Source organism: Sardina pilchardus, chromosome 21 (assembly GCF_963854185.1).
Source record: "Sardina pilchardus chromosome 21, fSarPil1.1, whole genome shotgun sequence".
Taxonomy (NCBI): Eukaryota; Metazoa; Chordata; class Actinopteri; order Clupeiformes; family Clupeidae; genus Sardina; species Sardina pilchardus.
In genome coordinates this window covers 11,366,543-11,387,671 of record NC_085014.1, presented here as the reverse complement: position 1 = coordinate 11,387,671, position 21,129 = coordinate 11,366,543, and the positions used below count along the sequence as shown (strand labels likewise).

At 38.5% G+C, this 21,129-nt stretch overlaps 2 long non-coding RNA genes across 2 annotated transcripts; one reads left to right on the top strand and one right to left on the bottom strand.

Annotated features, from left to right (window-relative positions):
• Window positions 1-2,195: 2,195 nt before the first annotated feature.
• LOC134068412 (uncharacterized) lies at window positions 2,196-4,126 on the bottom strand. Its single transcript, XR_009936703.1, has 3 exons — window positions 4,042-4,126; window positions 3,652-3,915; window positions 2,196-2,300 (listed from the first exon to the last, which is right to left on the bottom strand). It is a non-coding gene; the product is annotated as an uncharacterized LOC134068412 (long non-coding RNA).
• Window positions 4,127-16,394: 12,268 nt separating this feature from the next.
• LOC134068394 (uncharacterized) lies at window positions 16,395-19,045 on the top strand. Its single transcript, XR_009936701.1, has 5 exons — window positions 16,395-16,469; window positions 16,848-16,892; window positions 17,350-17,394; window positions 18,511-18,578; window positions 18,968-19,045. It is a non-coding gene; the product is annotated as an uncharacterized LOC134068394 (long non-coding RNA).
• Window positions 19,046-21,129: the final 2,084 nt, after the last annotated feature.

Below are 21,129 nucleotides of genomic sequence, written 5' to 3'. Positions count from 1 at the left end.
GATGGCAGTCATGCACTATGCCTAGTATAATGCTGTATGAGGTTGGATCCAGCTGTCAAAAAAAATAAGAACAATCACACATTTGTAGACCTTGCTGAAAAGAATGTACCTTTATTGGTAATTTAGTTAACCTTATTTTCCAAAGCAACTTGGAACAAGTCCGTGCCTACAGCTGCAGCCCCTAGGAGTGAACTCAACACCCTGAATGTTCTGGTTTGAATCCTAGATCCCTCACCTCATCACCACCACCAATAACAACAACAGTGCATAGCACATCTTCAGTTTCACAGGCTTTTTCTGCCACATGGCCGTTATGGCAAAAGTGTCCATGTGGTAAGCAGTCTTGGCGGAGTTTTTATTGTGCTGCCTCACCATTATTTTGAGGCATGCATTTATGTCCTACATCAACATTAAGAATGGTCATAACATTAAAAAACTGGAATACATGTAGCAGGTAAACATTTTGAGAATCAAAGACTTGCGCACCTCACTCTCCAACTCCTTCCCGGGCCCAAGCTGCAGAATGTCCTTATAAAAAACTTTATATGGACCAACCTTTGCTAAAAGGACATGGCTATCATTGCCACTCCATGCATGTTTGATACCTATAACACATCGTAGCACACTTCACAAATAACAGAACTGAAATGACTTCTTCTTTTTGCATACATCACTAGACTAGTCTTACTTACGGCTGTGGATGACAGACTCCTGCTCTGGCTCCAGAACAGGGGATGTGGAGTCTTCACATACAGTACTGGCTCTGGCTCTGGGTCTGGCTCTGGGTCTGGCTCTGGGTCTGGGGATCTGGGCAGTTTGGGCATTGAAAGGTCCACGGGTGACAGAGGAGTGGATGGAACAGGTGGTGGTTTGGTTGTGAGGTCAATTGGGGAAGGTGTATCACTGTGTGGTGGTGCAGCTGAGAGGTCAAGAGGAGTCATTGGAGGTGATGGTGATCGTGAAATAATTGGGGTGTGTGGAGGGGATTGCTCAGAGCTACTGAGGCGTGCTTTTTTCTTGGGTGGTTCGGTAGGTTGGCTTTTTGTTCTGTGTGGAATGCGGGGTTGTGGATCTAGAAATGGCTTAAGGTGGTCTGTGTTGATCTTGGGATACACCTTCCCCACCTCATCAACCAGGTCTGCACTTTTGTCCAGACTGTTGGTGATGATGAATGGCCCAAGCCAGGTATAATCCAGCTTCCCCCTTTTCCTCTGCTGTGTCCTAATGTTCTTACGAAGGACCTTTTGCCCCATCAAAAGAGCAGAGGGATGGAGCACCTTGTGTCTCTTGTCTTGCTTTTTCTGTACGTTTGCCTTCACAATGGCGTCCATCTTCTCTTTAAGAGCAATGGCACTGGACACAGTTTTTTTCCGCCAGTATGTCTTCCACTGAGCTGTCAACCTTTGAAAGAAAGAAAAACAAATCTTACAGATGTGTGATGCATTTGTAATGCTTACATTAATTTGAATTTTCTGTCAAATACACATTATGGCATACCTCATAATTTTCATTGGATTCACATGGATAGCGTGCCTCCATACCAAACATTTTAAAAAAAGGACTAAACCTAGTGGTGAGGTGAATCTTGGTCCTCAAACCAAACATCACTGGATCCAAATATTCGTCCCACTCTTGGGGCTTGTCTTTTTACCAGTTTGCATAATGTTCTGGAAGCACAACATACCATTATTAATTGTCATTAGCAATTAGTAATGCTTTATACTGAAAACACACAAATATGAAATGTGTAGCCTATTCATTTTGTAAATGTAGCTTTGAATTGTTCCATTCAATCTTTCCACTAGACCATTGGTCTGTGGATGATATGGAGCACAAAGACTCCTCTCCACATCAAGAAACTGGCATACATTTTGTTGATCTGTTTTGAAAACATTTGTAGAATAATGCAATAGTAAGCCATAAATATGTATCACAGAATCCCACACATTCTCATCTTCTGAACTTTGATTAAGAGTGGTTCAATCTTGAATTTCCCCTTGGGGATCACTTAAGTATCTATCTATCTATCTATATCTATCATCAATCAACAAGCAAATCTATACTAACATTGTTCACAAATTCTCTCCCTTGGTCCGTGAGAATCCGCTGAGGTGCCCCAAAGCGATAAAAAAATTGATGATGCACTGAGACACCACCTCAGCGCTTTTGTTGGGAATTGCGTAGGCCTCCGACCACTTAGTATAGTAGTCCACAAGGACACACATATACTGATTGCCTTTGTTTGTTTGTGTAAGCTTGCCTACCAAATCCATCCCAATAAGCTCCAAGGGATGGTCCACCTTGAAATCACAACATAAATAGTTTCATTAAAAATGACAATATATTATTATTAGCCTTATTAGACAGTGCAGGCTGCAGCTGGACGGTCGTGGTCAGACCAGGAGTGCCTGAGTGTGAATGAAACGATGTTGCCCTGTCATTAACAGCCCTGCCCTGTTAGTAGCCCTGTGTTAGCCCTGTCAGTAGCCTATCTTACTGTCTATGGTCGTTAATCTGGAGCAGTCCTCCGGGCTGAGAGGAGCAAACGCTGCACCCAGATATGAGCTCCAGGGCCCTGGGCTGCCAGCTCCCTCGATCAGCTCCCCTGGCTACCTGTGTGCTATTTTTCATGCTTCACCCTGATACACGCTCCTGGAGGGGGTGGCGTACGGTCGGATCAAGGTCTCCGCACGCGCACACACACACGCCTGCCTCCCTCAGTAGCTGAGCGACTGTTCTTGCCCATCACCTCCAACAGTAGGCTACTGTGTCAGCGACAATTTCTCTTTTACGTTATCTTCTCTACCTGGAGGCCGTCAGCCGCCCTGCCCAAGACCCGCCTTAAAGAGAAGACTGACCAATGCGAGATAAACACGGACGTGACGTAGTTCCCGCCATGGGTGATGGGAGACTGACAGATTGCAAAGTGTTTTGGAATCGCGTTTGCCATTGCCATTTGAATTTTGAGACACAAAGAGCGTGACAAAGTGCTATGCAATAACGGGGGCGCTATGTCTGCAAACCGGGCAAAACTTTTTGCCAAAAAATATTCAAAATGTTTTCAATATTTTTTTTAAAAACATTTTTTTAAAAAAATCAAATAAATTAAAAAATTAAAAAATAATTCAATTCTACATTGAATTTTGAACATTACACTGCAAAAGTAATTGACAATTAAAAGATGAAACTGAATATTGAAAATTGAAATGCAAAATGAATTGCCATTTGAATTTTGAGACTAAAGTACCATGGCAAAATGGAATGCAATTCAATCCATGTTTATTCAAATTTTTAACCAAAATAAATCAAATTGATTTGATGATTGCATTGTCACTTTGTATATTAAAATGCAGTTTGAAAGAAAGTATTGCAAATTGTAATATTAAATTGCATAATGAATTAGCAATTGCCTAATGTAATGTCTTTTAGAATTGCATATTGCAGAATGCATTCTCATTTGAATTATGGAACTCATATGCTTCCATACTTAGCAGTCTTCGTTGTTAAATCTAACATGTAGCGTTAACTAGTTTAACACGTTGTTTCTTCTGGCTAGCTACTAATGTGAACGCATAAGATTACTGAACAACAATTATTGCTTTTAATATCTCCTTCTGATACAATTAAGAAGAAACAACTTAGTCAACTTACTGACATCTCTTATTCATTCAATGATCACACTTCACAAAAACAGCTTCACGTTTTGTGGTCTCCTCCATCACCATCACCGCTGAAGAGACATGAGTTACAGGAAACTCGTGACGTATCCAGTGTCACTTGCAATTGGGCCATGCTGCTGTACCAGGAACGCCCAAAGGGGCGTTCTAGCTTAATGACAGGTACGCCCATGCCGTGTTGAAATGAGACAACTGTGGACAACCACTGCTGTTGTACCCATCACTACACCCTGAAAAACTGAAAAATTAAACAAACAAAAAAATAAAAAGGAAACTAAATTATGCATCTTTATTATGCATGTTTAGTCAGTAGTCATTATAGGATATAATTAGTTGAAAACTGCATTATTGAAAGATGTCTTACCCTTGTGGTTCCGCCAATGAAGTCGGTCAACCAGAAACCAACTGTTAAAAAAACACTGGCGACCGATTCAGGCAGTAGGCCTATTTATGCAATTTGCACGCATTGTCATAGCCTAATGACTTCAGGGGCTGAAATACAAGAATGATTTGAAGTGAGTAGGAAAGTAATTGAACAACAGTAAAAAATACTACTACTGCTACTACTATTATAATCATTATTATTATTATTATTATTAGTAGTAGTAGTAGTAGTAGTATTTATTACCAGTCTGCCACCTGGTCTTCAAAATGGTGAATGGAATGTTCACTGATTCAGGAGACTCCATTATGGAGTAGCGAAGACACACACCTGTTAAAACAGAGTCTTTAAGATTATAAGTTACTTTTTATGTATGGGAGTTATAGTGAGTGAGGGGGACCACAGGTCATGACATTTAAAAAAAAAAAAAAAAAAATACCATGAGGGCAGAGGACTGTGAAAAGCCCAGGATTGAGGGTGAAATGCCTGGGCTGGGGGCGTGTTTTGGGCATCTTTTCTTTGGGCTGTGGAACAACGTCCACATGTTGCCGAGGGGCATTGGCAAACAGTTCCTTAATTAAAACAACAATGAAAAATGAACATTATATGTGTCATTAATGTCACTAAAATTTCACCTTTAATTGGGGGGAATGTAAAATGTGATCCCCATTTGGAACCAGCTCGGAGCCTTTCTGTTTGGACTTGTTCAGCCTGTCCTCCCACTCATCCAGGGCTCCTGGATGCTCAATTTCTAATGTGGCCGTTATGTTGGTAAGAAAACATTTCTATTACTTACATCCTGACCAGCATAACTGTGGTCAGCTACGTCGGCTGTGTCAGGCCCTTGCACGATGTGTGCAATGGCCTCTACATGAACACAAGAGCCATGCATGTTGGAAAACTCTACCAAAGAAACAACCTAATTAGTTAACTGGCAGTATAGGCAGTGGGAGAAAAGTTGTAGAAAACCATTAGATGCTCGAAAAATATAAACACTACAGCCACTGGGCAAGTCTGAAAATCACCTTGGTGGGCCATGTTGCTCTTTGACGTGGCAGATATCTGAGAGGCCCTTTGGTGGTTGCACGTACATGTGTATGCTTTTTTTGTCCATCAACAAAGACAAGTAAATGTGCCTTCACAATGACATATTTTGATGTCTGATTATAAAAAAGACAGAAAATAGAGTTGCAGAGTAGAATGAGAATACTGTGACAGGGTGCGATTTGAAAAATGGCATTACAAAAATAGATTCTTCATGGTCATGGACCGTAAATTATTTCCAAACTCAAACTTGCCCTACCATAACTCACACAAATCGCCACATGTTAATGAATACTGTATCTACAGTATACATAAATTATTACCTCTGCCAAGGAGGTTATGTTTTCATTGGGGTCTGTCTGTCTGTCTGTTTGCTTATTTGTTTGTTATTTTGGGAGTGATGATCCACGGTCTGGATCCAAGAGGCGGTTATGTTTTCGCTTGGTGGAGGTCTGCACTCTCAGAGTGCTTTTCTAGTTAATAGCCTACTATTACATTACACATTGCATCAAGTGGAAAGTTATCTGTTCTTTTGTGAAATTGTGTGAAAGGAATTATTTACCACTGTTGAATATGAAGGCAACAGATACATGGTTGCCGCTGGGTTACATGCCAACATCAGGCCTTCTGACAGCAACTTCACCTTGTAAACCTCCAACGCAGATATTTCATCAAGCTATTAAAAACAAATTGATACGAGACACTAAACCACATCCACATGCAAGTTGTGGTGATCTAGGCATATGCTTCGGTTAATTGACCTTCTGGATGATCCAATGACCCCTCTTTTGGAATCTTGGTGGAGAATAGGTTGATCTCAAGTAGCCAGGCTGCCCAGTGCTTCACTGGCATGTTTGGTCCTTCGACACCGTCTGCATCATATCGTGTTTCGTTCCAAAGTGCAAAACATTTTCTTTGTTTCTTGCTGTGTGTTTCTTTCCTTTTAGTTGTAATGGGTTTTCCCTCTACTATCCCTTAAACTGCCTCATAGTCATATTATACACCATTTGAAAGCTTGGACTCCTGGGAATCAATATATATGTGTGTAGTGCCATGACATCTATCTTACTATGCCTGGGTGGATAACTAGACAGGAGAACTAAATGGTGAAGTATTTTTGTCAAGTCAATCTCTGCCAAGTCTGATAAATTGTTTGTCCATCCCTACACAGTTCAAATGTATTAAAGTAGTTTCTCTTGAATTGTAGCTGTATTGGAGTATTGTAATGAGAAGAAATATTAAAGAATATTGGGAGAGGGATGGATATTTGATGTGATTTTAATGACATGTCACATATTGTCAACATGAGTATGATGAGTGTAATGAAATTAAATAATTTTGTAAACCCAGATATTGTGAGGTTGTATAATGAATGAATGAATGAATGAATGAATGGATAAATAAATGAATAAACAAACGCCTGCATATATTTTCTGCTTAACTCGGATAATGGAATGGAATGAAAATGATCTTGGAAATAAAATTGGAATAAAATATTGGAAATAAAATATATTAGTTACAGTATTACTATTACATTATCATTGCACTGAACTGTCTTGTGCTGTGCCTGTTGAGGTGTCCATGGCCATGGAAACCTGACAGGGACAACAAGAAGGCAGACATTCCCCAGCCGCATTCCCATCCGGACGATTGCACATCATATGCAGGATCCCACCCATAGTGTCTATTTATTGCAAATGTACATTGTGTGATTATTCTTATACATAGCATTATTCTACTGTCCTTAATTATAGTGCATGAAAATGCACTATATTGTTCTCCCTAGGTTTCTTATTATTAGAGTGCATGAAAATGCACTCTACTGTTATCCGATTTATTCTTATTACAGTGCATGAAAATGCACTGTACTGTTCTTCCTCGGTCTTCTTCTTCTTATTATTACAGTGCATGAAAATGCACTGTACTGTTCTTCCTCGGTCTTCTTCTTCTTCTTCTTCTTATTACAGTGCATGAAAATGCACTGTACTGTTCTTCCTAGGCTTTTTATTATTACAGTGCATGAAAATGCACTGTACTGTTCTTCCAAGTCTTCTTATTACAGTGCATGAAAATGCACTGTACTGTTCTTCCTAGGCTTCAACTTCTTATTATTACAGTGCATGAAAATGCACTGTACTGTTCTTCCTTTTCTTCTTATTATTACAGTGCATGAAAATGCACTGTACTGTTCTTCCTAGGCTTCTTATTACAGTGCATGAAAATGCACTGTACTGTTCTTCCTAGGCTTCTTATTCTTCTTCTAACGTACGCAATTCAGCTTGAACCGTTTAACGTAGAAACTTCATTCAACCTTTGTTGCGTAGGTCTCGCTTATGCCATGTGTGCTTTGTATTTTTCAACTTTGTAACTTTTATACTTTTTAAACTATGAATTAAAAAACGATTTCCCCATAGATTTAACATTGAGCTATTTCCCCATAGACTTAACATTGCTCATTATGACATCACGGCAGCAATTAGAATGTTACGCCAGGTGGCCAGTCCAGGTGCAGCAGCTCTCTCTCTCTCAGACTCTCTCTCAGGCTTTAAACATGGCTCTTTTGAGACTACATTTTCTGTTCCCCTGTATCAACTGTATCAACATATTGTCTTCCTAATTCCATCCAACTTTCTATCCATTCATCTTCTTCAAACCATTCACTCATCCACCCATTCTAAACAGTCTGCCTATCAACATCAATTAGACGATCTACATTCAACTTTTAAACAATCTACTCTGTCTCAGGCTTTAAGGACACACTCTGGGTCTCTTAAGACTAGCCAGTTAAATTGATTACACCTGTATCTGTATCCACTACTCTCAGTAGAGAGCTGTGTCTCTCCATTCTACAAGAATATAAGGCACATTCCATCCAACTTTCTATCCATTCATCTTCTTCAGACCATTCACTCATCCACCCATTAAACTGTCTATCAACATCCATTAAACTCTCTGTCTATCAACATTAATTAGACTACATTCAACTTTTAAATTATTTACTCTGTCTCAGGCTTCAAGCACTCTGGCTCTCTTAAGACTAGCCAGTTAAATTGATTACACCTGTATCAACTGTCAGTTTCTCTGGCTATAAGCATACAATCTCTCTGAAGACTACATATCCTGTTAACTGTTCCCTCTGTCCACAACTGTTTCAAAATAAAAGTCCTCACTGCAATAATACACCATTAAATCATTTAACCATTGAAACTACTCAACTATTTAACTGTTCAACCATTCCAACTGTCAGTTATCATCAACTATGCCTCCAGTCAACTACATGAAACCTCTGTGTACCTAGCAACCAACATAGCAACCATTAAAATTAAGCGTTTATGACCGTTTCCATAGCAACCAACATGATTATACTGCAGTAACTTCTTGTTTCCTGATAGTGGCCACAATGGATACCCTTGCAACAAATATTTAAAAATAAAAGTCCTCACTAGCAAGTTAGCTAGTTAGCATTGTTAGCATAGTTAGCATTTTTAGCATAACTGCAAAAAATCATCAACTAAGTTAGCTAATCAACCTGGTTAGCATTGTTAGCAAATTTAGCATTGTTAGCATTTTTAGCATTACTGCTAGAAATCATCGGTTAAGTTAGCTAATCAACCTGGTTAGCATTGTTAGTAAAGTTAGCATTGCTAGCATAATAAGCATTTTTAGCGTAACTGCTAGAAATCATTAGCTAAGTTAGCTAATCAACATTTTAACATGAATAGAAATCATTAGTTAAGTTAGAACTGGAACGTTTCATCTTTAAACTGTCTACCTTCACACTATCAACTCTCTGTAAACTATGCAACCACCATGTTTACCCTAGCTACACCTTAGTAACCATATCTACATTATCTATCTATTTTTGCATTTTCATGCACTGGTAATTCCTTGGAATTGCATTTCTAGTTATTAAACTTCTTCTTCTAACGCTCGCAATTCAGCTTCAACCGTTTAACGTAGAAACTTCATTCAAACTTTGTTGCGTAGGTCTTGCTTATGCCATATGTGCTTTGTATTTTTCAACTTTGTAACTTTTATACTTTTTAAACTATTAGTTAAAAACTATCACCATTTCCCCCATAGACTTAACATTGCTCATTATGACATCACGGCAGCAATTAGAATGTTACCCCAGCTGGTCAGCCACCTGGGCACCAACTGTCAGTTTCTCTCAGGCTCCTCTCTGAAGACTACATATTCTGTTCCCCTGTATCCTCTGTGCACAACAGTATCAAAATAAGTCCTCCTAATTCCATCCAACTTTATATCCATTCATCTTCTTCAAACCATTCACTCATCCACCCATTCTAAACAGTCTGCCTATCAACAACATCAATTAGACGCTCTACATTGAACTTTTAAACAATCTACTCTGTCTCAGGCTGGCTCTCTTAAGACTAGCCAGTTAAATTGATTACACCTGTATCTGTATCCACTACTCTCAGTAGAGAGCTGTGTCTCTCCAGTCTACATTATAAGGCACATTCCATCCAACTTTCTATCCATTCATCTTCTTCAGACCATTCACTCATCCACCCATTAAACTGTCTATCAACATCTATTAAACAATCTGCCTATCAACATCCATTAAACTCTCTGTCTATCAACATTAATTAGACTATCTACATTCAACTTTTAAATGATTTACTCTGTCTCAGGCTTTAAGCACACTCTCTCTTAAGACTAGCCAGTTAAATTGATTACACCTGTATCAACTACTCTCAGAGAGCTGTATCAGTGTCTCTCTTAACAAGAATATAAGGCACATTCCATCCAACCTTCTATCCATTCATCTTCTTCAGACCATTCACTCATCCACCCATTAAACTGTCAATCAATATCTATTAAACAATCTGCCTATCAACATCCATTAAACATTCTGTCTATCAACATTAATTAGACTATCTACATACAACTTTCAAAGTATTTACTGTGGGTGCCTCTCAAGCAGCGTTTATATGTCCTCCCTCGCTCCTCGATCCTCAATGATCTACATAAAGAAAGATAGAAGAAGGGCTAGACTATCCCATTGTTGCCGCTCCATCATTCTTTATGTAGATCAGTGAGGATCGAGGAGCGAGAGAGGACGCGTAAACGCTATATGAGAGGCACCTTCTGTCTCAGGCTTTAAGCATACAATCTCATTTAGACTACAGATTCTGTTTCACTACTTCCTCTGTCCACAACTGTTTCAAAATAAAGGTCCTCACTGCAATAATACACTATTAAATCATTTAACCATTGTAACTACTCAACTATTTAACTGTTCAACCATTCCAACTGTCAGTTATCAACTATGCCTCCAGTCAACTACACGAAACCTCCATGTACCTAGCAATCAACATACCAACCATTAAAATTAAGCGTTTTTGACCGTTTCCATAGCAACCAAGATGATTATGCTGCAGTAACTTCTTGCTTCCTGATAGTGGCCACCATGGATACCCTAGCAACAAATGTTTCAAAATAAAAGTCCTCACTAGCAAGTTAGCTAGTTAGCATGGTTAGCATAGTTAACATTGTTAGCATAGTTAGCATTTTTAGCATAACTGCAAAAAACATCTAACTAAGTTAGCTAATCAACCTGGTTAGCATTGTTAGCAATTTTAGCATAGTTAGCATTTTTAGCATTATTGCTAGAAATCATCAGTTAAGTTAGCTAATCAACCTGGTTAGCATTGTTAGTTTTAGTTAGCATTGTTACCATAGTTAGCATTGCTAGCATAGTTAGCATTTTTAGCATAACTGCTAGAAATCATTAGCTAAGTTAGCTAATCAACCTGGTTAACACTGTGAGCATAGTTAGCATAGTTAACATTTTTACCATTACTGCATGAAATCAGTAGCTAAGTTAACCAATCAACCTGGTTATCATTGTTACCATAGTTAACATTTTAACATGAATAGAAATCAGCAAATCAAAATGTTTCAGCTTTAAACTGTCTACCTTCACACTATCAACTCTCTGTAAACTATGCAACCACCATATTTACCCTAGCTACACCTTAGTAACCATATCTACATTATCTATCTATTTTTGCATTTCATGCACTGGTAATTCCTTGGAATTGCATTTCTAGTTATTAAACTTCTTCTTCTAACGCTCGCAATTCAGCTTCAACCGTTTAACGTAGAAACTTCATTCAAACTTTGTTGCGTAGGTCTTGCTTATGCCATATGTGCTTTGTATTTTTCAACTTTGTAACTTTTATACTTTTTAAACTATTAGTTAAAAACTATCACCATTTCCCCCATAGACTTAACATTGCTCATTATGACATCACGGCAGCAATTAGAATGTTACCCCAGCTGGTCAGCCACCTGGGCACCAACTGTCAGTTTCTCTCAGGCTCCTCTCTGAAGACTACATATTCTGTTCCCCTGTATCCTCTGTGCACAACAGTATCAAAATAAGTCCTCCTAATTCCATCCAACTTTATATCCATTCATCTTCTTCAAACCATTCACTCATCCACCCATTCTAAACAGTCTGCCTATCAACAACATCAATTAGACGCTCTACATTGAACTTTTAAACAATCTACTCTGTCTCAGGCTGGCTCTCTTAAGACTAGCCAGTTAAATTGATTACACCTGTATCTGTATCCACTACTCTCAGTAGAGAGCTGTGTCTCTCCATTCTACAAGAATATAAGGCACATTCCATCCAACATTCTATCCATTCATCTTCTTCAGACCATTCACTCATCCACCCATTAAACTGTCTATCAACATCTATTAAACAATCTGTCTATCAACATCCATTAAACTCTCTGTCTATCAACATTAATTAGCCTATCTACATTCAACTTTTAAATTATTTACTCTGTCTCAGGCTTTAAGAGTACTCTGGCTCTCTTAAGACTAGCCAGTTAAATTGATTACACCTGTGTCAACTACTCTCAGAGAGCTGTATCAGTGTCTCTCTTAACAAGAATATAAGGCACATTCCATCCAACCTTCTATCCATTCATCTTCTTCAGACCATTCACTCATCCACCCATTAAACTGTCAATCAATATCTATTAAACAATCTGCCTATCAACATCCATTAAACATTCTATCTATCAACATTAATTAGACTATCTACATACAACTTTTAAAGTATTTACTGTGGGTCCCTCTCAAGCAGCGTTTATATGTCCTCCCTCGCTCCTCGATCCTCAATGATCTACATAAAGAAAGATAGAAGAAGGGCTAGACTATCCCATTGTTGCCACTCCATCATTCTTTATGTAGATCAGTGAGGAGCGAGAGAGGACGCGTAAACGCTATGAGAAGCACCTTCTGTCTCAGGCTTTAAGCATACAATCTCATTAAGACTACAGATCCTGTTTCACTACTTCCTCTGTCCAGAACTGTTTCAAAATAAAGGTCCTCACTGCAATAATACACTATTAAATCATTTAACCATTGAAACTACTCAACTATTGAACTGTTCAACCATTCCAACTGTCAGTTATCATCCACTATGCCTCCAGTCAACTACATGAAACCTCCATGTACCTAGCAACCAACATAGCAACCATTAAAAAGTGTTTATGACCGTTTCCATAGCAACCAACATGATTATACTGCAGTAATTTCTTGTTTCCTGATAGTGGCCACCATGGATACCCTAGCAACAAATGTTTCAAAATAAAAGTCCTCACTAGCAAGTTAGCTAGTTACCATGGTTAGCATAGTTAGCATTGTTAGCATAGTTAGCATTTTTAGCATAACTGCAAAAAATCATCAACTAAGTTAGCTAATCAACCTGGTTAGCATTGTTAGCAAATTTAGCATTGTTAACATAGTTAGCATTTTTAACATTGCTGCTAGAAATCATTGGTTAAGTTAGCTAATCAACCTGGTTAGCATTGTTAGTAAAGTTAGCATTGCTAGCATAATTAGCATTTTTAGCGTAACTGCTAGAAATCATTAGCTAAGTTAGCTAATCAACATTTTAACATGAATAGAAATCATTAGTTAAGTTAGAACTGGAATGTTTCATCTTTAAACAGTCTACCTTCACACTATCAACTCTCTGTAAACTATGCAACCACCATGTTTACCCTAGCTACACCTTAGTAACCATATCTACATTATCTATCTATTTCTGCATTTTCATGCAATGGTAATTCCTTGGAATTGCATTTCTAGTTATTTTTATTTTTCCTCTAACGTTTTTGTGCGTTCAATTCAGCTTCAACCGTTTAACGTAGAAACTTCATTCAAACTGTGCTGCGTAGGTCTTACTTAGGTGACTTCAGCTTTGTATTTTTCAACTTTGAAAACTTAATTGTTGAATTTATATTAATTTTTTAAACAATTTTTTCTCCCATAGACTTAACATTGGATTATGACATCATAATAGGGCAATTAGAATCTTATGCCAGGTGGCCAGCCCCACCTGCAGCAGCTCTCTCTCTCTCTCAGGCTTTAAGCATACAATCTCTCTGAAGACTACACATATCCTGTTAAACTGTTTCCTCTGTCCACAACTGTTTCAAAATAAAAGTCCTCACTGCAATAATACACTATTAAATCATTTAACCATTGAAACTAATCAACTATTTAACTGTTCAACCATTCCAACTGTCAGTTATCATCAACTATGCCTCCAGTCAACTACATGAAACCTCCATGTACCTAGCAACCAACATAGCAACCATTACAATTAAGCATTTATGACCGTTTCCATAGCAACCAACATGATTTTACTACAGTAACTTCTTTATTCCTGATAGTGGCCACCATAGATACCCCATCAACAAATGTTTCAAAATAAAAGTCCTCACTAGCAAGTTAGCTAGTTAGCATGGTTAGCATTGTTAACATAGTTAGCATTTTTAGCAGAACTGCAAAAAATCATCAACTAAGTTAGCTAATCAACCTGGTTAGCATTGTTAGCATAGTTACAGTGCATGAAAATGCACTGTACTGTTCTTCCTAGGCTTCTTCTTCTTCTTCTTCTTATTATTCCGCTTACCAAATTCATTTTTTCTATTCAGCTTGAACCGTTTAACCTAGAAACTTCATTCAAACGTTGTAACGTAGGTCTTCAATAGGGGCATGCTGCTAAGTATTTTTCAACTTTGTAACTTTTATACTTTTTAAACTATAAATTAAAAACTATTAAAAATTTCCCCATAGACTTAACATTGGCCTCTATGACATCACAGTCGGGTCGTTAAGCAATTAGAATCTTATGCCAGGTGGCCAGCCCCACCTGCAGCAGCCCTCTCTCTCTCAGGCTTTAAGCATACAATCTCTCTGTGAAGACTACATATCCTGTTAAACTCTCTTTCCACAACTGTTTCAAAATAAAAGTCCTCACTGCAATAATACACTATTAAATCATTTAACCATTGAAACTACTCAACTATTTAACTGTTCAACCATTCCAACTGTCAGTTATCTTCAACTATGCCTCCAGTCAACTACATGAGACCTCCATGTACCTAGCAACCAACATAGCAACCATTAAAATGAAGCGTTTATGACCGTTTCCATAGCAACCAACATGATTTTACTACAGTAACTTCTTTATTCCTGATAGTGGCAGCCATGGATACCCTATCAACCAATGTTTCAAAATAGAAGTCCTCAGTAGCAAGTTAGCATAGCTAGCATAGTTAGCATTTTAGCATAGCTGCTAGAAATTATTAGCTAAGTTAGCTAATCAACCTAGTTAGCATTGTTAACCTAGTTAGCATTGTTAACATAGTTAGCATTTTTAGCATAACTGTTAGAAATGATTAGCTAAGTTAGCTAATCAACCTGGTTAGCATAGTTAGCATTTTAGCATAACTGTTAGAAACCATTAGCTAAGTTAGCTAATCAATTTAGTCATCATTGGTAGCATACAATCTGGGCCGAATTAACAACTCATAGGCCCCTGGGCACAAATGTCTGATGGCCCCCACCCCCCATACATCCATGTTGCGGCCATGTCTTTGATCTTTATGTTATGAAATCAGTCTCTTGTTTCTATTATTTAGTGCAGGACTTTCTTCCTCCGCACGCTGTGACATGCCTGCTGACTGTCAGATAAGCTACAAATTGTAGGCCTTATATATCTGCTATCTATTGCATATGTGCATTTTGTGTATAATTAATTATTACTAGATTATTTCGCTAAAAAACATTTAACTTCTTTAGCAACCAACATAATGTCTCCATTCACTTAATTCAAACCATTCATAACTTATGTTCTTACCAACATCCATTTAACTATCTGTCTATCAGCATTTATTAAACTTGTGCTGCATGTTATGCAACCATCACAATAACGCTTAATGTGCAGAGTGCTTGATTCCCTATGCCTTTGATGCTAATATGTCTATTTTATGTCCGTTTGTAATCCAGCATTTATTGGTAATTAGCCATTCAGCTGGCCAGCCTGTTCACGTGAAACCTTTCAATCATTCCCGCCACATTAAATCTTTCTCATTCCCATTCAATGCCCAGGTCTTCGACTGTGCGGTACTCTTTTCATTTGGCAAATTTGTCCTACATTGACGTTACACTGAGGAATATCAAGGTATCACCACACCCAAGGTAAGTTATTTAAAGGTCATTGATTTCTAAAGTAGCCTTAATGTTAACTATGTCTTAAGAATTGTCCCGATATCTAACGTTAACTAGATAAGTAAGTTAGCGAAGTCTGTCTGTTGGTAACGTTAGCTAACACTAACTTTTAGCAACCGGCTCATAACTTTCTATTTTTTGTATTTCAAACAAGGGGAAATTAAGTTAAAATGTATCAGATAGTGTAACTTTTCATTGAGCATAATGTTTCTAATGTTAAAGTATTAACAAGTCGCGTAACTTCTAGCACTAGCACTGGATAGGTCTTGAGTCTAGGTTACGTTAACGTTAACTACAGTAAATGCCGATACAGGTGTTAATGATTAACTTTAGGCTAATTTGGCATGCTAGTCACTGTCGTCACTCGCTTTGTAACGTTAAACACCGTGTGCCGTTTGCCGTATCACAACCAAAGTTATATCAAGTAATGTAGTGCTAATTTAAAATCTGTGGACGAATGTATTGTTAACTCCTAAAATTAGTCCGGCGTGTTCTGAGGATTAGCCACGTCTGTCAGACTCGACAGACTGCCAGTTAGTTAGCGAGCTATATAAAGTTAACGTCACCGAATTAAAGATATGTTAAATATCCGGCATACCCGCCATCTACCTTGTATAACATCGTAGCCAAGGACATTTGTTATTTCAATCGTGTAACCTAACGCTATTGCATGTCATAAAATGAAATATGTGCTTGTAAGTGTGGATGTTTGTTGCAGTGTTGTAATGCAGTTGGATATTATTCTGTCTTTCAGGCTTTTCCCATTTGAGACTGTGTGGCCATCACTCTTTGCTGTGAGTTTGCACTTTCTACTTTTCAAACAGCTTTGTCATTCATTTAAGAATTGTTTGTCATTTAATGTTGTTTTTTAGGATTTTATAGAATTGAGTGACTAGTTTTAAACACAACAAAAACATGAAGATATTATAATGCTATTATAGTCCTCACAAAATGTAACCTCATGTTCAAATGTCATAGCTGTAACTCCAGCGAATAACTTGAATAGTACTTGGTTATTAAGTCAGAGTTGAGGGGTTGCTGCTGATGACTTCAAAATATAGCGGTGATGGAAACCTATGTAATGTTTCTAAATATGTCCTTGTAAATATGCATACTTTTTGCACTGTTGTAATAGATATGATCTTTTTTCTTTCATTCCTTTCCCATTTCAGGCTGTGGAGTCATCAGTCTTTGCTGCCAATCTCTGTTGCCACTCGGTGAGTTTGCGCTCTTTGCTTAACACTCAAGTTGTTTTGAGTGGTTTGTCATCCATCAAGTTGTTTTGAGTGGTTTGTCATCCATCAAGTTGTTTTGAGTGGTTTGTCATCCATTTAAGATTTGTTCGTAATTTATTTTTAGACTTTTACACAATTTGAGTATGACTAGTTTTAAACCCAAAACATAAATATAGTATAATGTTTTATACTATAGTCCTCTCTCAAAATGTAACCTCATATTCAAATGTCATAGTTGTAACTCGAGCAAGTAACTTGAATAGTACTTGGTTATTTAGTCATGAGGGGTTGCTGCTGATGACTTTTAAAAAATATAGCAGTGACCATTTTTTGATAGTAACTTATTTAATGCTTCTAAATAAGTCCTTGTAAATATGCATACTTTTTGCACTGTTGTAATAGATATGATCTTTTGTCTTTCATTCCTTTCCCATTTCAGGCTGTGTAGTCATCAGTCTTTGCTGCCAATCTCTGTTGCCACTCAGTGAGTTTGCACTCTTTACTTAACAAACACTCAAGTTGTTTGACTGCTTTGTCATCCATTTAAGAATTGACCCTTCCAGAAGTCCCGCCCTCCATAGTTACTGTTGCTACGCCTGTCAAACTTTCGCACCTTGCCCGTCTAATACAATGGAGGAGAAACGTGATTTCTTAAACAAATGTAATTTACAAAGACATCGTACCACACTGAAAGCTCATATTTGGTCACTAGCGAGCTACATCTGTCCTCTGTCAACTACAGTTGCATTTTCAGCTCTGAACAAAACCGTTCATGAGTTATTTAAGCAAAAGTCGAAGGTACGCGTTGTTTTCGATGGTTCCTCCAGGCTAGTACGAATGAAACGGGCGGGGGACAAAACTAGCATAACGTTTTAAGCTATACTTCCATAACGTCAATATTTGACAACATAACATGATTGGTACTTCAAATAGGTATTATTTTAGACAGAATTGCTGACGGGCTATACATCGTCTCGTTGAATGTCTTAAGAACTTTTTGCCGCCATCGTGAAACGTATCTCGCGGTTATGGAAATATCACGCAATATGCAAAATTTAAAGTTAGAAAAATACGTATTTCAAACTATATCATGTCTTTATAGTTCAACATGTTATTTCACCGTGATTTCACGTGTTTGGGGGCACCACACATCCAAATAAATGCCCATAATGGCCCACAGGCTATGCAGTCTCCATAGGTTAACATGGCAAAAACTCGAAAGCTTGCCAGGCCTTGCTTGCCTAGTTACGGGTTGCTAAGCCACGATTGGCCTGTGGCGGTTTTAGGGCGTGGCTCTGGAAGGGTCAATTGTTTCATTTATTTTTAGACTTTTACACAATTGAGTATGACTAGTTTTAAACCCAACACAAGGGAAATGTAAAGATAGTATAATGCTTTATACTATAGTCCTCTCTCAAAATGTAACCTCGTAGTCAAATGTCATAGCTGTAACTCAAGCAAGTAACTTGGATTAGTACTTGATTAAGTCACACAGTTGAGGGGTTGCTGCTGATGACTTAAACATATTTGATAGAAACCTATGTAATGCTTGTAAGTATGTGCTTGTTGCAGTGTTGTAATGCATTTTTCTGTCTTATAGGCCTTTCTCATTGTGTGGGAACACCCGACTGTGTGGCCACTTGTGCTGTGAATCGCCCCTGGCTCTCAGTGAGTGTGCGCTTTCTACTTTAGAAACATTAAAATCGTCTGACCGCTTTGTCAGTAATTTAGGAATTGTTTTTGTCATTCAATGTTATTTTTTAGGCTTTTACACAATTGAGTGACTGTTCATTGTGTTTAAAAATAGATGTAATGCTGTATTCTGTAGTCCTCTTTCAAAATGTGGGCTCGTGTTCAAACACTACAGCTGTAACCTAAGCCAATAACTTGAATAAAACTTGATTTTTGTTAGTCACAGTTGTGGGGTTGCCGTCTTAAAAAATTACTTAAATATATCAGTGACTATTTTTGATGTCAAAAACCATTGTCAGTCTTCTGAAATGTGCTTGTAAATATGCATGCTCGTTGTAATGGATTTTCTCCCTCCTGTCTTTTAGGCCTTTCCGATTGGAGGCTGTGAGGCTTACGTTTGACCTTGGGTCAGCTTTGGCGAACTGTTGGCACTTTGTGCTGTCTACCCTTCCCTGGCACTTTGTGCTGTCTACCCTTCCCTGGCACTTTGTGCTGTCTACCCATCCCTGGCACTTTGTGCTGTCTCCCCTCCCTGGCAAGCTGTGCTGTCCTCCCACTCCCTGGCACGCTGCCCTGTCTTCCACTCCCCTGGCACTTTGTGCTGTCTACCCTTCCCTGGCACTTTGTGCTGTCTACCCATCCCTGGCACTTTGTGCTGTCTCCCTGGCACTTTGTGCTGTCTCCCCTCCCTGGCAAGCTGTGCTGTCCTCCCACTCCCTGGCACGCTGCCCTGTCTTCCACTCCCCTGGCACTTTGTGCTGTCTACCCTCCCTGGCACTTTGTGCTGTCTACCCTCTCCCCAGGCACTTTGTGCTGTCTCCTGGCACTTTGTGCTGTCAAGAAAAAGTGAAAGACAAAGAAATATCAAAGCTGAAAGAAATATCTGAAATATACCCGAAATATCCCCTCCCTGGCACTTTGTGCTGTTGAACTGAGACTCTATCTATCTGAGACTATACATCTATCTATCTGAGACTATACATCTATCTATCTGATCTATCTACCTGATCTATCTATCTCATCCATCTGAGACTATCTATCTGTATATTCCCTGACACTTTGTGCTGTTTAACTGAGAGACTATCTATCTGAGACTCTATCTATCTAGGAGGCGATCTGAGCGGCGAATCGAGAGACTGAGCTACACTACCTGTTGGTTGTTGCATTCATTTTTAAAGAGAACAACTTGGTGAACGACTACTATATTAGTGTTGCTATATTCTGATTATCATTAATTGTGTTTTGTGTACAGCTTGATTAATTTTTAAACTAAGTCTAGACAGCATTGATTGATAAAAGTAGCTGAGCCAAAAGATATTTGTAATATAACCTTGCCTTTTTATTTTGAACCAAGAGTTCTCTTTATAACAGTACCTTTAAGTAAGAAATTGTTTGACAAGAAATACTGTAAATTGAAGTAATACTGTAACTATTTCTACTGACAATAATAAACTTCATCTTGAATCCAGTTGAATATTCTTAATTGCACATACTGAAAATAGTTATTGTGAAGTGTTTAATCATGGGAAGAAAAGGACGACGCTCTGAGGCTCAGAAAAAACGCTGGAGGAAGTTGGACCTCTCTGAAGTTGATACACCAGATCAGCCTGTGTTGGTGCATAATGAGTTGAATGATAGACAGTTGCAGGTAAACTATGTATCAAATGCCTCTAGGGTAGAGATGGAGCAGAATGGCATTCAATGTGTTCAAGCAACGCATAACCAAGGTGATGTGAGGTATGGGGTTAATGCCAATAAGCAGTGCACATGCAATTCCCTGATGTTTCTAGCTGCTCTTCATGACCGAACTGTGCTGAATAGCGATGACCTTGATTACATCTTGGAGAAGGGTAACTTGATGTATAGTAGTGTACAGGAACGGTTGAGGACTAGACATGGCACAGCACCGGCCCACTTGGCTACAGATGAGTTACCCGATACTGTTGAAGTACATGGACAGATATATCATGTTGTGAAGCACCTGTCACGGTATGGTTACCTTAGACGAGATGGACCTGATGGCCAAGACTTCATAAAGCTCACTGAAAGACTGTGTTGTTTGTCAAGTGATGTGAATTATGCACTACTAACTGTAGGCAGTCTTACAATTGCTCTGTTTAATAACTTTGAGAGATACGGATGGTTTGATCCTCACAGTAGAGCGTCAGATGGATTCCACACCGAGAATGGTACTGCAGTGATGTTGAACTTCACCAATTTAAATGATCTGATTGACCGACTGCTTGTGTTCTGGGCCCTGGTTGAGTCAAGTGATGAATGGATTTACGAGTTAATGCCAGTATCATTCACATCTGATAACAATGCACAGGCAAACACGGCTGACGATGTGCAGTCTACTCAGACTAGAGATATCATAGCCTCTACTAAGCCTACTTCAAAGAATTCAGTAAGCAGATTTAGCAAAACTCAGAGACATAGAAGAGCTATTAAAGTTTTGAAATGTCATAAGGAAATTGAGGACAGAGAGAGGGAAGACACTGAAATAGTGAGAAGAGAGAAGAACAGG